This window comes from Trichechus manatus, unplaced genomic scaffold (assembly GCF_000243295.1).
Source record: "Trichechus manatus latirostris isolate Lorelei unplaced genomic scaffold, TriManLat1.0 scaffold00120, whole genome shotgun sequence".
In the NCBI taxonomy this organism is placed as follows: domain Eukaryota; kingdom Metazoa; phylum Chordata; class Mammalia; order Sirenia; family Trichechidae; genus Trichechus; species Trichechus manatus.
Window position 1 is genome coordinate 8,688,871 of NW_004444056.1, and position 13,474 is coordinate 8,702,344.

Below are 13,474 nucleotides of genomic sequence, written 5' to 3' on the forward strand. Positions count from 1 at the left end.
CTTCATATGGCCCAGTTTCTCGGATTATTTACTCAGCATACAGATTGAGTAAGTATAGTGAAAGAATACAATCCTGATGCCCCCCTTTCCTGATTTTAAACCATGCAGTATCCCTTGTTCTGTTTGAACAACAGCCTCTTAGTCTATGTGCAGGTTCTCCACGAGCACAATGAAGTGTTCTGGAATTCCCATTCTTCAAAATGTTATCTATAATTACTTATTATCCACGCTATCGAATGCCTTTGCATAGTCAATAAGACACAAGTAAACATCTTTCTGGTATTGTCTGCTTTCAGCCAAGATCCACCTGACATTAGCCATGATAACCCTCTCTTCATGTCCTCTTCTGAATCCAGCTTGAATTTCTGGTAGTTCCCTCTCGATGTACTGCTACAACTGGTTTTGAATTATCTTCAGCACAATTTTACTTGTGTGTGATATTAACGATATTGTTCAATTATTTACACATTCTGTTGTATCACTTTTCTTTGGAATGGGCACAAATATGGATCTGTCTCTTCCAACCGGTTGGCCAAGTAGCTATCTTCAAAATTTTTTGACATAGACGACTGTGCACCTCCAGAGCTGCATCGGTTTGTTGTAACATCTCAATTGGCATTCTGTCAATTCCTGAAGCTTTATTTTTTGCCAATCCCTTCAGTGCAGCTTGGACTTCTTCCTTTGATACCTTTGGTTCTTGATCATATGCTAAATTCTGGAATGGTTGAACATTGACCAATTCTTTTTGCTACAGTGACTCTGTGTTTTCCTTCCATCTTCTTTTGATGCTTCCTGCATCATTCAGTATTTCGCCCATTGTTATCATTTTTAGGTGCCCTCGATTTGGTTCTGACTCATAGAGACCCTATATAGAACAGAAGGAAGCACTGCTTGGTCTTGTAATGCTTGATTCCATCATTTCAGCCACTGTATCAATAGCCCAAGCCTGATTCCTATGAGGCAGAGGTCAGATATGCTTTCTCTCTCCACCATCTTTACAAAATCTGACACCAGCTGTCCCTCCCACAGCACTCTCTACTTCTCTGCTGGGTTTGAGAATTCATTGCAATGGCCACACAGAACTCACAGACAATACTCATGATTATGGGGTTTATTAGGAAAGTAATAGATTACAGTTCAGGCTGAGTAATGTTCATAGGCATATGAAAGCTGGACAATGAATAATGAAGACTGAGGAAGAATTGATAACTTTGAATTATGGTGTTGGTGAAGAATACTGAATATATCACAGACTGCTGGAAAAACACGCAAATCTATCGTGAAAGAAGTACAGCCAGAATGCTCGTTGGAGCATTAATCTTGATTCTCTTTCCCCCTTGTGGAGAGAGAGGAGGTCAGATGCTGCACCCACGCCATTTTTACAGGGGGAAATCCTTGAGGCAAGACATCTGGGATTACCTCCAAACCTCAGACGCTAACCTGTCTTTCATATAGCAGCCCATTCACCTCTTTCCCCGCTGGGAAACCAAGAAGCAGACGCTATAACACAAGTTGGAACGGTGCATCCCAAAGGGGAAGCTACTCACTGGATTTACCAGAAAAGTGGATACTGTAGTGCCTGTGTTGGTTGAAAAACAGCTAAAGAGACAGGCATAGCAGTGAAGTATAGTGATTTGGAGTTTGCTGTACAAAATTATCCTGTGCGCTCACACCAACGTCCAAGGCATCTTCCCACCATCTTGGGAAGATACGTAAGTGAACACAGCCATGGATGAACTGACAGGTAGTTTATATAGGGCCTGTGCAGCCCAGTGAGAGAGCGAAATACACTCTCATATGTGTGGACAGTTACTGGCTTGACACAGGCGTTCTCGTGTAAAAGAATGAACCAGGCTGCTACCGTAAAAGAATTACAAAAATTGAGTGTTATGTACGGAATACCCCAAATGATTGACAGTGAGCAGAGCACACATTTTACAGGTCATTTAACAGGACATACGCCAGAGTAAAAAATGAATGTTGTACCTATATACCAGACTATCACCAAAACACAACTGATTTGTTAGGCCATGTGAAGAAACAGATAGAAGTCTTGGACACACCTGATGGCTGATCTGCTGTGGCTGCCTGATTATTCTCTTTTCCCTCTGGCTGGAAAGGTTTGTTGTTGAGTCTAGGTCTTTTCTGCTGTGTTTGTCTATATTGCTAGTGTGGTCTTTCCCTCCAACTGTAGCAATGCTATCTGTCCCTAACTAGTGTAACACCCCCTCTCGAGGCCCTCATAGGTCTTTTGGAAGAAGGGAAACTTGCCAGATTGTAAGAGTTGGCCTTGAGGGGTGGGCTGAAGGGAAAACAGGCTTTGTGGGGCTGAACATGGCTGCATTCATGCTTTCTGCTAGTTCACTGTCATTTGCTGAGTCATTCTTATGTAATTCTTTCTGAGGCAGCCTTATGTCAGTCTAGAGGCATCCCTGGCATGTAGACACTATTGTTCACCACCAATATAAAAACCTCCGCTCTCCCCACCCCCCCACTGTGGTGCACAGAGATCTGCTTGGTCCTGTTGTTGTGCAGGACCTGACTCACATGTAAGTCTCCCTAATAAACTCCTCTGTTGCCAACCTAGAGTTGTCTGTCTCTTTCTTCAGTCTCTCAGTGCCCTCCACTTTTGGAGGCAAGTTTCACGGTACCAGGACAATAGGATTTATAGAACATTCTAGAAAAGGCAAAGCTAATCAACGATAGGAAAAAAATCGCAACAGTGATTGTAGGGTGCAGGAACAGGGATTGGCTGGAAAGGGGTAAAAGGGAACTTTCTGGAGTGCTGAAGTTTATATTTCAGTGGAGTTTGTGGTACACAAGAGGATGCATTTGACAAAACTCACCAAATGGTACACTTTAGATTTGTGCAGTGAATATTCACTGGTTGTAAATTTTACCCCCAAAAGAACTTCAGACAAATATTGATCGGACTCTAATTCACATTATGTATGCTGAAGTATTTAATGGTAAAATGTGTTGATATCTGCTACTTATTATCAAAAAGAGAAAAAATTCGTTGGTTGATGGATAGAAGGAGGAATGGAGAGAGAGATAAGATACGTGATGAAGCAGAAATAGCAAAACATTAATGGTAGAATCTGGGTGATAAGCATACGGGTGTTCACTTAACATTCTTCCAACGGTTCTGTAACAGTTTGTTTGGTGAATGGTGTTAGCCACTCCAGAAGAGGAAATCAAAAGAAATGCAGTCACTTTACCAAACTCTGACCAATTTCTTGTAAAAATCCAAACACCACTAACATTTATTGCCAGGCTTACAATTAATGGAGAAAGTGTTGTCTCATCGGTTCTGGAGGGCTTGGTGGTTCTTGGGCACAGCCACGTATCCCAGTTTCCTGAGGAAAGGTGATCTGCACAGCATCCTCTCATCCCACAGGTACTCAGGGGAGAGCACCTTGGTGGGCTTGTGGCACAGCAGGTACTTGTTCAGATGGCTCTCGTCATGCCACTCAGCCTCAATGTGATTGGCGTGGTCCACCATCATCGCCTGGTGACAGGCCTTGGTGAGCCTGTGCACCCTATCACTGAGCCCCCAAAAAAGCCACCGGCGTAGTAGGAATCACCTTCATCTCTCGGAATGTGGGCCTGAGACAATGGGCAGCATTCATATGTGACGGCCTCGTAACTGGCAACATAGAAGCCAGGGTGGAGAGTGCCAAACAAGGAGAAGAGGATCTCCACATCCATGTGGTCACTGAGCCTCATGTCCATGTCTGAACACACCAGGTAGTCCACCTCACGCAGGAAGCGCTGCTCAGAGAAGTTGCTGATCAGCTCCATGCGGTGCATGGACATGCCCTGCCAGCAGGGATAATTGCAGACCTCGAGGTCCACCACCTGCCAGCCTTCCTGCAGGAGGACGTGCAGGCCATCAGCTGGCCGGTCAGTGAAGATGTAGTAGTTGACCTTGTGTCCCACCATGAAGCACTTGTCTGCAGTCTCCACGAACACCTTCAGGAAGACTACGTATCTAAGACCAGGAAAGTGAGGGGGGGAGTTAAATAGAGTGAACAGCAGTGAAAGAAGGGGACTTAGACAAAACTGTCTCATAAAATGGTAGCCATTCTACTCGCTACAGACGATGTGGCCCAGTTGTACTGGGCATATGCAGGGACATTCAAATTTGCTTGGTGTTGAACAAATATTCACAAGAACAAGATATTTCCTTTATCCATAAGGTTTGCAAAAGTTCAAAAAGTTGTTAATATCCAATGCTACTCTAAAGCTCTAGACCCTCCAACAACTTCGTGTCTCTTAAAAAAAGAAAAAAAGCCATTTGAGACCTTATAGTGGTCTACCAGGTCCTACACGGTCGGCTCTGACCTCTTTCCCCTTGTCCTCCATCCCTTTGCTCTGGGCAGCCAACTCCTTGATGATCCGGACACATGCTACACATGCTCCAGGGCCTTTGCACTTCCTGTTCCCCCGACTTGAAGTCATTCTCTGCAATGTTCACCCCTACAGCTTTCATTCCTCTGCTCACAATCAGTTCACCAAGAGAAGACCTGCTGATTCAAGCCCTGGGTGCAGGTGCTCTATAGCTCCCTCTGCAGGTGCTCACGCAGAAGCGTGCAGATGTGACAATTCAACAAGTTTTCGTGCTGAGATGTGTGTATTTCCCTATGTGGAAACTATAACTCGATAAAAAAGAAAAAAGAGCAAACAGACACATAATTAAATAAATACCAACACAAGTCACTGTGTATCTTGTTATTCAGACTTCGTTATGTTTTTAAAGCCCGTATCACCCTCTGGTGTGTTTTGTATTTGTGTTTACTTGTTCTTCTGTCTTCTTGCCCTAGAATATAGCTGCACGAGAGCAGGGACTTTATGTGTTTGGTTGACTGCCTTCTCCCCATCATCTGGCACATAATAGCTTTTTAATAAATATGTTCTGAACCAGTGAATAAGTGAAAAATTCACTGCAGTTGAGGATGTGGGGATGAAGGACTCTCCTGCCCTGCTAGTGGGAATGTCAATGGTTTAACCCTTTTGGAGGCCACTGTGAGAAACTCTATCTAGATCTTGAGTGTGCATATCCTTCCCCAAATCCACTTCCAGGCATATACCCCACAGGCCTACTCACACATGTGTACAAAGACCCAAGTATACAAGTTTACAGGCAACTCAATGTCAGCAAACGTTGGTAAGCACGTAAGCAACTACAATTCCCAGGTATTGTTGGTGAGAATGTAAAATGCTACAGTCAACTTGGAAAAGTTTTTTTTTTCCCCAAATAAAACTAAACACACATGTAATCTTTGGCTGAGCAATTCCACTCCTAAATCTTCAACCAAGAAAAAATGTATCACATGCCCATGCCAAAGATTTGTCCAACAACACTCATAGAGGCTTTACTCATAATAGCCCAAACTGGAAAAAACCCAGGTGTCCATCAAAAGGGGAATGGATAAACAAGCTGTAGTATTCCACACAACAGAATACTACTCAGCAGAAAAAATGTAAGCGCTACTGATACAAGCAAAATCATGATGAATCTCAAAATAATTACGCTCAGCGAGAGAAGGGTAACACAAAAGAGTACAGGCTTTATGATCCCAGTAGGTAAAAACCATCTCATGGTGGAGAAAAATCAGAACGTTAGTTACCTTTGAGGAAGTAGGGGCAGGGACATACAGGGAAGGGCATGGGGGAACTTTCTGGGGGTCATGGTCATTTCCTATGATTTTATAAGGATTTCTGATAAACAGTTGTATGCATTTATCAAAACTCAGCAAACATAGAATTAAGATATTGCTCTTCATTGTACGTTTAACTTTCAGAGAAGGAACACTGTAAACACACACTGAATTCTAGTTAATGATTTGCACATGGACATATTTAGGAGAAAGAGTGCTGTGGTCAAAGTCCCTGGGTGGTGTAGCTGTTAACACACTGCTGCTAACTGAATGGTTGGAGATTTTCGAGTCCATCCAGAGGCACTTGATCTAATTTTGGAAGTAGATCATTAGGCCTTAAGAAAGGCCTGGCAATCTGCTCTCAAAAAATCAGCCATTGAAAACGCTGTGGAGCACATTTGTGCTCTGACACACATGGGGTCACCATGAGTAGGAATTGATGGGAGGACAACGGGTTTGGTTCTGATATCTGGCTAAGCCTCAGTTTGTCTCTTGGTTAGGGTGGGGTAGGGAGCACCCCTCATTGGCTGTGCTTAGATGAAGATCCCAGCACGCGGACTGGAACACCTAAGCGTTGTTGGCCTCACCTCCCTGCAAGAGGAAGCTGCCCGGTGACTTTGGGCAGAGGGGTTGCTGTTTGAGCATGGGCCTACCTGGGGCTGTGGAGATCCCAGCACATCTACCTATTGCAGTGCCGCTCTGCCTCCTCCTTCCGTGGTGAGCCAGCATCGGAACCAGAAAAGGGCAGCACGAAGGAGCCTCCCGCCCACTCTAGGACCCTTTCTAGTTCTCCCTTTTCCTCCTCCACCTCCCCCGGACTTATCTTTTGATGGCAAACACAGTCAGCCCGATGGTGGTGTTTCTGAATGGCGTGTCCAGGATGGCAGAGTCAAAGTCCCGTCCCAGATGATGGGGCAAACCAGGGAGTTGTGACCAGCAGGACTGTCTGCCTTTGGGGAGGATGCAGAGTGCACTAGAGCAGACAGGAGGAAAGGCGGCCACAGGGAGAAAGGTTTGTACAAAGGGACTCAGCAGTCAGTAGTTGGCTTAGAGTAGACACGGGACTCCAGACTCCCAGTTCAGTGCTCTCTCCACTACCAGCTCAGAGGCTGAGACCCGACAGAACCGATGACTCATCTCGCCCCTCCTGCTTCTCTGGCTCGGGCTGAGAAAGCTTGGTGCCATACCATGGTGCGTCCCTGAGCACCAGACCTGTGCTGGATCTCACAGTCTATCAGGCAGGCCTGTGCTTGCCTCCCGACCCGCCCCGCACCAGCTGTAGGACCTTAGGTAGGTTCCTTCACCTCTCTGAGCCTCAGTTTCCCCACCTGTAAAACGAGGAATGATCAGGTGGTTACTAAGCACCCCTCTCACACTGAAGCTCTGGGTTATGGTGAGGCTGAGGGGAGCCCTAGGCACAGAGAGCTTGGCTCCTCTGAGCTCTGCTTCACATGGTTTTCTGGGTACCATGGCAACGGACTTCTGTAGAAGTAATATTAGAGATTAATGCCTGTAACGCAGAGAATGCAGAGAAAACTACAAAACATATAACTGTCTGACTGAGGTCTAATAGCAGGACCCTGGGGGGTTGGAGGCTCTTGGTGGGGTTGGGAAGCCCTAGTGGAAACGGAGGACCAAGGCCCTTTAACCCCTTCCTGTCCTGGGGGTCTCCGTGTGTCTGGCCTCCTCAAGCCTCTTCATGGTCCTCCTGACCAGCCCCCACCTGAGACTCCACTGAGGTAGAGATGACTTTGGTGAGTCCTTCTGGGACCCAAGGGCTCCATCTGCTGTTAAGGGGAGGAAGAAGAGAAGTTGATGAAATCCTGAAGTTGTCAATAATTTTAAAAATGAAAATATATAACCCTGTCATAAAAAATGCACAGGTCAGGTGAGAGTAGAGACAACTTTCATTTATGACTCCCTACCCCAATTTCTCAAGAAATAATGTTTGAAATGTGGCAGCCACCACAAGTCAAGTGCCCATCATCACCCCCTCCCACACCAAGCAGGATGATGTTAGCAAGCTGAGGGCAATAGTGTCAGGAAGGGAAGGAAAGGAGGACCAAGATATCACACACTGGGTGTGGGTGGGAGGAAGACACTGCTGTGCAAGGTGCCCAGATCAATGTCAAGGAAGGGCAAGGCGTGGGGAGAGGAATGGAGGGGGTGGGGGCTTTCAGACAAACGCTCTCCCAAAACAGAGAATGCTCACTGTCCCTGTCACTGGGGAGTGGAGTAGCCCAATCTGCCCCCTGGGAGCCAGAGGAGACATTAGGCCCCGGAGTCTCCTCCCCACCCCCACCCATGCACCAGGCCCCTCTTGTATCCCAGAAGACTTTGGGAGGCGACAGCAGAGACTCTTGAGGAGGGGAACAAATACCCCTTGCACAACAGCTTGTGGAAGAAAATGCTCAGCTCTGGGGATGGAGAGAAAGCAGAGGTTTGAGTGAGAAGGGAGTTCAGAGCCCCTCCCCCTCATGTGAGCAGCCCCAGAGCAGCCACCAGCCCAACCTGCTCAGGGCTGTACCTTGCCCAGTCCGCAGCTGCCCAGGTCCCCAGCCCAGAAACCTGAGGTTAGGGGAAGGCCACCTCTGGTGGTTTGCTTGGAAGGAAGGAGAGGAAGAGAAGGTAGAAGCTGACGTTGACTTGGGGAGGGCTTGACAGGGAACTCCACCACCCTGGACTGAGTGTTCCAGCTCTGAGCCACCCTCCTGGGAAAACCCATAGATCCATCTCCACTGTCTCCATGGAGTGCGGACGAAGGCCAGAGCACACCTGGAGCCTTTCCGTTCTTTCACTATAAAGGTTTCCCAATCCCTGCTGGCCTTGGGGTCTCTGCCAAATGCAAGCAATGGTGGCTGACGCCCTTGCTATAGCAAGCTTTGAATAAATAGCTTCTGTTTGTTTTCATTTGGATTGTCTTTGCATATTTTTACAGACTCATCTCCCCTCCCCTACAGACAAGTTAGAAAAGATAGAGAAAGGAAGGAAGTGAAGAAGTTCCGCAGAGGAAAGACACCGTCCATTCTGATCATTTTTGCCCAGGTGGTGGCAAAGTGGCTGGTTGGCAGCAAGGGCTGCCGGCCTCTGCTGTATTCTCCCAGGTGAATTCTGGCTGCCTTTTAAGGTTAAGTCCCTTGGTTGTTTTGGAGGCAATGATATTGAAGGCCATGGAGGTGCCAGGTATCCTCTTTGGTTGAATCCCATTGAGAGACTGCACAGGGAGTTTGCAAGTCTCAGCCCTCCACTATATGAAGTCCTCCTGGCCCCACTTGCCAGCCATGCCCAGCAGCGGGAACTGGGAGCTTATCTTCATCCTCAGGTGAAGTTTAGGGAACACGGATTTGTCTCTGGAGGTGTCAGCATCAGTCCTTACATTCAAGTTCCTTCAGATTCCTTCTGACACAGCTGAAGACAGATTTCTTCTTAGAATCTTGAGGAACCTTCTAGTGGCCCCCTGAGGGTCCTGGGTCATTCCAGAGGGAGAGGTTGGTGTCACAACACAGGGAAAATTCTGCTGGTCACATACCTGTCAAGGTGCCCAGCATGCACGTAGTTTCTATTGGACACATCCTGGGGAAAATTTGTTCTTCCTGGGGCTCCCTCCACCAGGGTGGTGATGTGATGGGCTGAGGAGGAAGCCATAGAGACATGCTAGACTGCTGAGCTTCAGGGATGCTGCACCTCATAGATACTCTTTGTGGAGCACAACCCAGTGGCCTGGGTGGGCTGTACTGTGGCCAAATTGGATTCCCGGTTCAGGAAAAGCAGGGCTGGAGAGTCTGAGGCAGAAGCCCTGGAGGTCCTGAACTCTCTCACAGTTAGGTTGTATTTATTATTCTAGATGGAGGTCTGGCCAAAGCTGGTTTCCAAATAAGGACGTTCTTGCTTTGATTTGTGCTGGTTGAGAACTCTCACTGTGCACATGGCTGGTCTTCTCCTCCTCTAGGTGAGATATGGAGCTAGCAGTTTGAGCCCTGGTCCATCAATGAGGCCCAGATCTCTTCCATGTGTAACCAATGGACACCACTGACTCAGGTTGCCAGGGGCTTTGTAGTCAGTGAGTAGCTCCATGTAAGGCTTTAGTTCATAATCTTTATGGCCCACATTCATCCACGGAGCTTTCATGATTTGCTTTGAAACACATCTCTTACTGGGATTGAGAATGAGATTTCTTGAGCAGATTTTCACACTCTGTGAATATACAGAAGGCAACATGATATTTTCCATTCAGCATCTGCTCCTGCAGCTACTTGAAGTTCCGTCCATGAAAAGAGAGGCATCTGCTGACAAGTGTATATACAATGACTCCTATGCTCCACGTATCTACCGTTGTTTCATTGTACTTTTGGCCCTGGGAGAGTTCTAAGGCAGAATGATGAGGACTGCTACAAAACGTATCCACCTTTTTGCCAAACATGAATTCCTTGCTGAAGATGACACCTGCAATCTTGATGTCATAACAGCATCCAAGGGCAAGTTTTCTGCTTTTAACTCTATGCACACTAAACTTCTGGTGACCGTACTGCACAGCAGACACTGGCAGAATTTACTTGGGTCACTTTTTCTTTCACATTTCTATGAGCCACTAGGAAATCAAGCACAGTCCTCCATTAGTGTACGCCATAAAAATTAGAGTTTCCTCAGTCTTGATCTCCCCAAATTACTATTTTAGGATGATACAATGTCCTCATTATTCTTACTTCATGGGAGAGTTTTCAAAGGCAGGAGTTCTGTTTAGTCTTGCCAATGATTTTGACCCTGATGCTCAGCCAAGCTTTGATCAGGCTGATCTGAGCTACAGCCTGTAACCTCAGAGCCACTACCAATGGGTAAATTTTATAGAAATTAAATGAAAGTTTTCAGGTGAACCCTGATACTGGGTCGAGCTTGAATTCTGACTGATCCTACCCTCTGTCCCCAGGGTCTCTACAAAGGAATGTACCGGGGCAGATTCTGACCCTGCGCCAAGCTTAGATTATCTCCAGCCCGAGCTACAGCCACTAGCCCAGAGCTACTTCCAAGTACTGAAACAACAGATAAGACAGGAGGTTGGAATGATTCATAAGAGAATGGGCAAAGCAAGGGGAAAGAGAAAGGGAAGAGAAAGGAATTCATCCCAGCAGGGTCGAGATCTTTAACCAGTTATTAAGTATTTGGAGGAATAAAATGAGTATTGATGGGGTCAAACAGGTTTTTCTTACTGCAGCACACCCACAAGTTGGGGGGTTGTTCCTCAGTATTGAAGGACCCTAAGCAAATCTGCTTTATTCTCCCTAGTGAGGATGGATTTAGAAAGGTGCAGGACAAATATGACAATGAGAAACCTGACCTCCTGTTGCCTGGGGTGATAGTCCCAAATCTTATTTTGTGAATTCTCATCACTAGTTTCTTGAGGAACCGTATTAAAATAGATTGTGAGAGTGGCTACGTTAGGATCAGTCTCATTGGTTTAGAATACAGGTAGACCCTGACTTAGGATTCCAGTGACGATGAACCACACTTACCATCGTCCTTTTTTCTTTTTGGACATTTTATTGTTAGTGATACGTATGGCATACAGTGTTGCAGCATTCTCAGATGTTCACCTGCAGATGTTCAATGTTATGATTTACTGATCAAAACACTGTCGTAAAGCAGGCTGTGGCCTGGTCTACAATGAAATCTGTGTCAGTGTGGGTGTAGGGAGTCGTAACAGATAGAGTGTTGGGCAATGTTCAACTCTAATGAATTACACTAGACAGTCATTAGGAGTCTGATTTCTTTGTTCCAACACTGACGCTGACAAATACAGATTGTATTATATAGACACTGATAATAAAAGGCAATAATAATGAACACTAAAGAAAAAATGGTATTTCACTTACATCAGAACTGACTTATGATGGAGTCATCGGAACGTAACCTTGTCTTAAGTCTTGGAGCACCTGTATTGTGAAATGGAGGAAAATGTTTTGGTTGACACAAGACCCATAGCTCACTCTTGAACAATCAAAAAAACAAAAACCAAATCCGTTTTTGGTGAGTCGATTCTGACTCAAAAAAAAAGAAAAGAAAATACCAAACTTGTTGCTGACTCATAGCAACCCTATAATACAGAGTAGAACTGTCCCATAGAGTTTCCAAGAAGTACCTGGTAGACTCAGACTGCCGACCTTTGGTTAGCAGCCGTAGCTCTTAACCACTATGCCACTAGGGTTTCCAATTCTAACTAAGAGCGACCCTATAGGACTGAGTAGAACTGCCCCACAGGGTTTCCGAGGAGAGGCTGGTGAATTCAAACTGCCGACCTTTTGGTTAGCAGATGAGTGCTTAACCACTGTGCCACCAGGGGTCCTGAACCATCATAAATGGTATTCAAGAATGGAAACACACATACCCTGATCCCAAGGGGCAGGAAGCCTAACAGATGGGATAAAGTCCACACTAAACTTTGGTTAAGGAGTCCTTGTGGCTCCTGGTTAAATGTTCGGCTGCTAACTGAAAGGCTGGTGGATCAAACCCATCCAGAGGCTGGTGTCGGGGGAAGACCTGGCAATCTGCTCCCTTAAAGATTATTGTTGTTGTTTGGTGCCATCAAGTCGGTTCCGACTCATAGTGACCTCACGTATAACAGAACGAAACAGTGCCCTGTCCTGTGCCATCCTCACAATAGTTGCTATGTTTGAGCCCATTGTTGCATCCACTGTGTCAATCCACCTCCTTGAGGGTCTTCCTCTTTTTTGCTGACCTCCTAGTTTACAAAGCAAGATATCCTTCTCCAGGAACTGGCCCCTCCCGATAACATGTCCAAAGTACATGAGAGCAAGTCTCACCGACTTAGCTTCTAAAGAGCGTTCTGGCTGTGCTTCTTCCAAGACAGATTTGTTCTTCTGGCAATCCATGATATATTTCATATTCTTCACCAACACCATTAATTCAAAAACGTCATTTCTTTGGTTTTCCTTACTCATTTTCCAGCTTTCGCATGCATATGAGGCGATCGAAAATACCATGGCTTTCGTCAGGTTTACTTTAGTCTGCAAAGTGACATCTTGGCTTACAGTCTAGGAAACCCAAAGAGCTCGGCTGCTAACCAAAAGATCGCCAGTTTGACTCCACTAGGCGCTCCTTGGAAACTCCATGGGATCGTTCTACACTGTCATATAGGGTCACTATGAATCGGAATGAACTCGATGGCATCGGGTTTGTTTGTTTTTTTTAATTTTTTAATTTTAATGTATAGGTTCACTGTGAGTCGGAATACACTCCAGAGCACACAAAAACAACCACCTCATGGTAGGAGGAAAACATCTCAGCTTCCAAATTGCGTGACCTACAGACTCTCCTCTTTTACTTAAATTATTTGAAACGTTAAACAAAAGAAGCACTGGTCCTCAGGACCCCAAAGACTTTGAAATAGTTCAAAGAGAGGAGAACCAGGTTCGGTAGGGAAGAGGGAAACTGAGAGCCCAGATGTGGGCGCGGCGGGAGAGAAGCTTCCATGGAGCCTGCCCCACTCCTTGCTCCACTCTCGCCAGACAAAACCCCGCCCCGCCCCTTGCCGCCCTGGGCCCCGCCCTGCCTCCTGCCCCGCCCTGCCCCCTGCAGAGCCGTGCCCCGCCCCCTGCCCCGTCCCCTCCAGGGCACAGCACAGCCCGACGCCACCTGGGCACAGCCCCGCCCCCTTGCTCAGCCAGACCCCGCCCCGCGCACAGCCCCTCCCCGCCCCCTGCGGTGCTCAGGCTCCCCCGCCATTTCCTGTCGACCCGGAGAGGCTGGCTGGGAGCTACGGTCTCACGAGGGTGAGTGGGTGTCGTCTTTGTAGTTCA

General features: G+C 46.6%; 2 pseudogenes; both read right to left on the reverse strand.

Annotated features, from left to right (window-relative positions):
• Positions 1-3,280: 3,280 nt before the first annotated feature.
• LOC101353335 (histo-blood group ABO system transferase 1 pseudogene) lies at positions 3,281-9,308 on the reverse strand (annotated as a pseudogene).
• Positions 9,309-9,648: 340 nt separating this feature from the next.
• Positions 9,649-13,474, reverse strand: part of LOC101353587 (serine/threonine-protein kinase MARK2 pseudogene) — a 4,135-nt pseudogene continuing 309 nt past the window's right edge.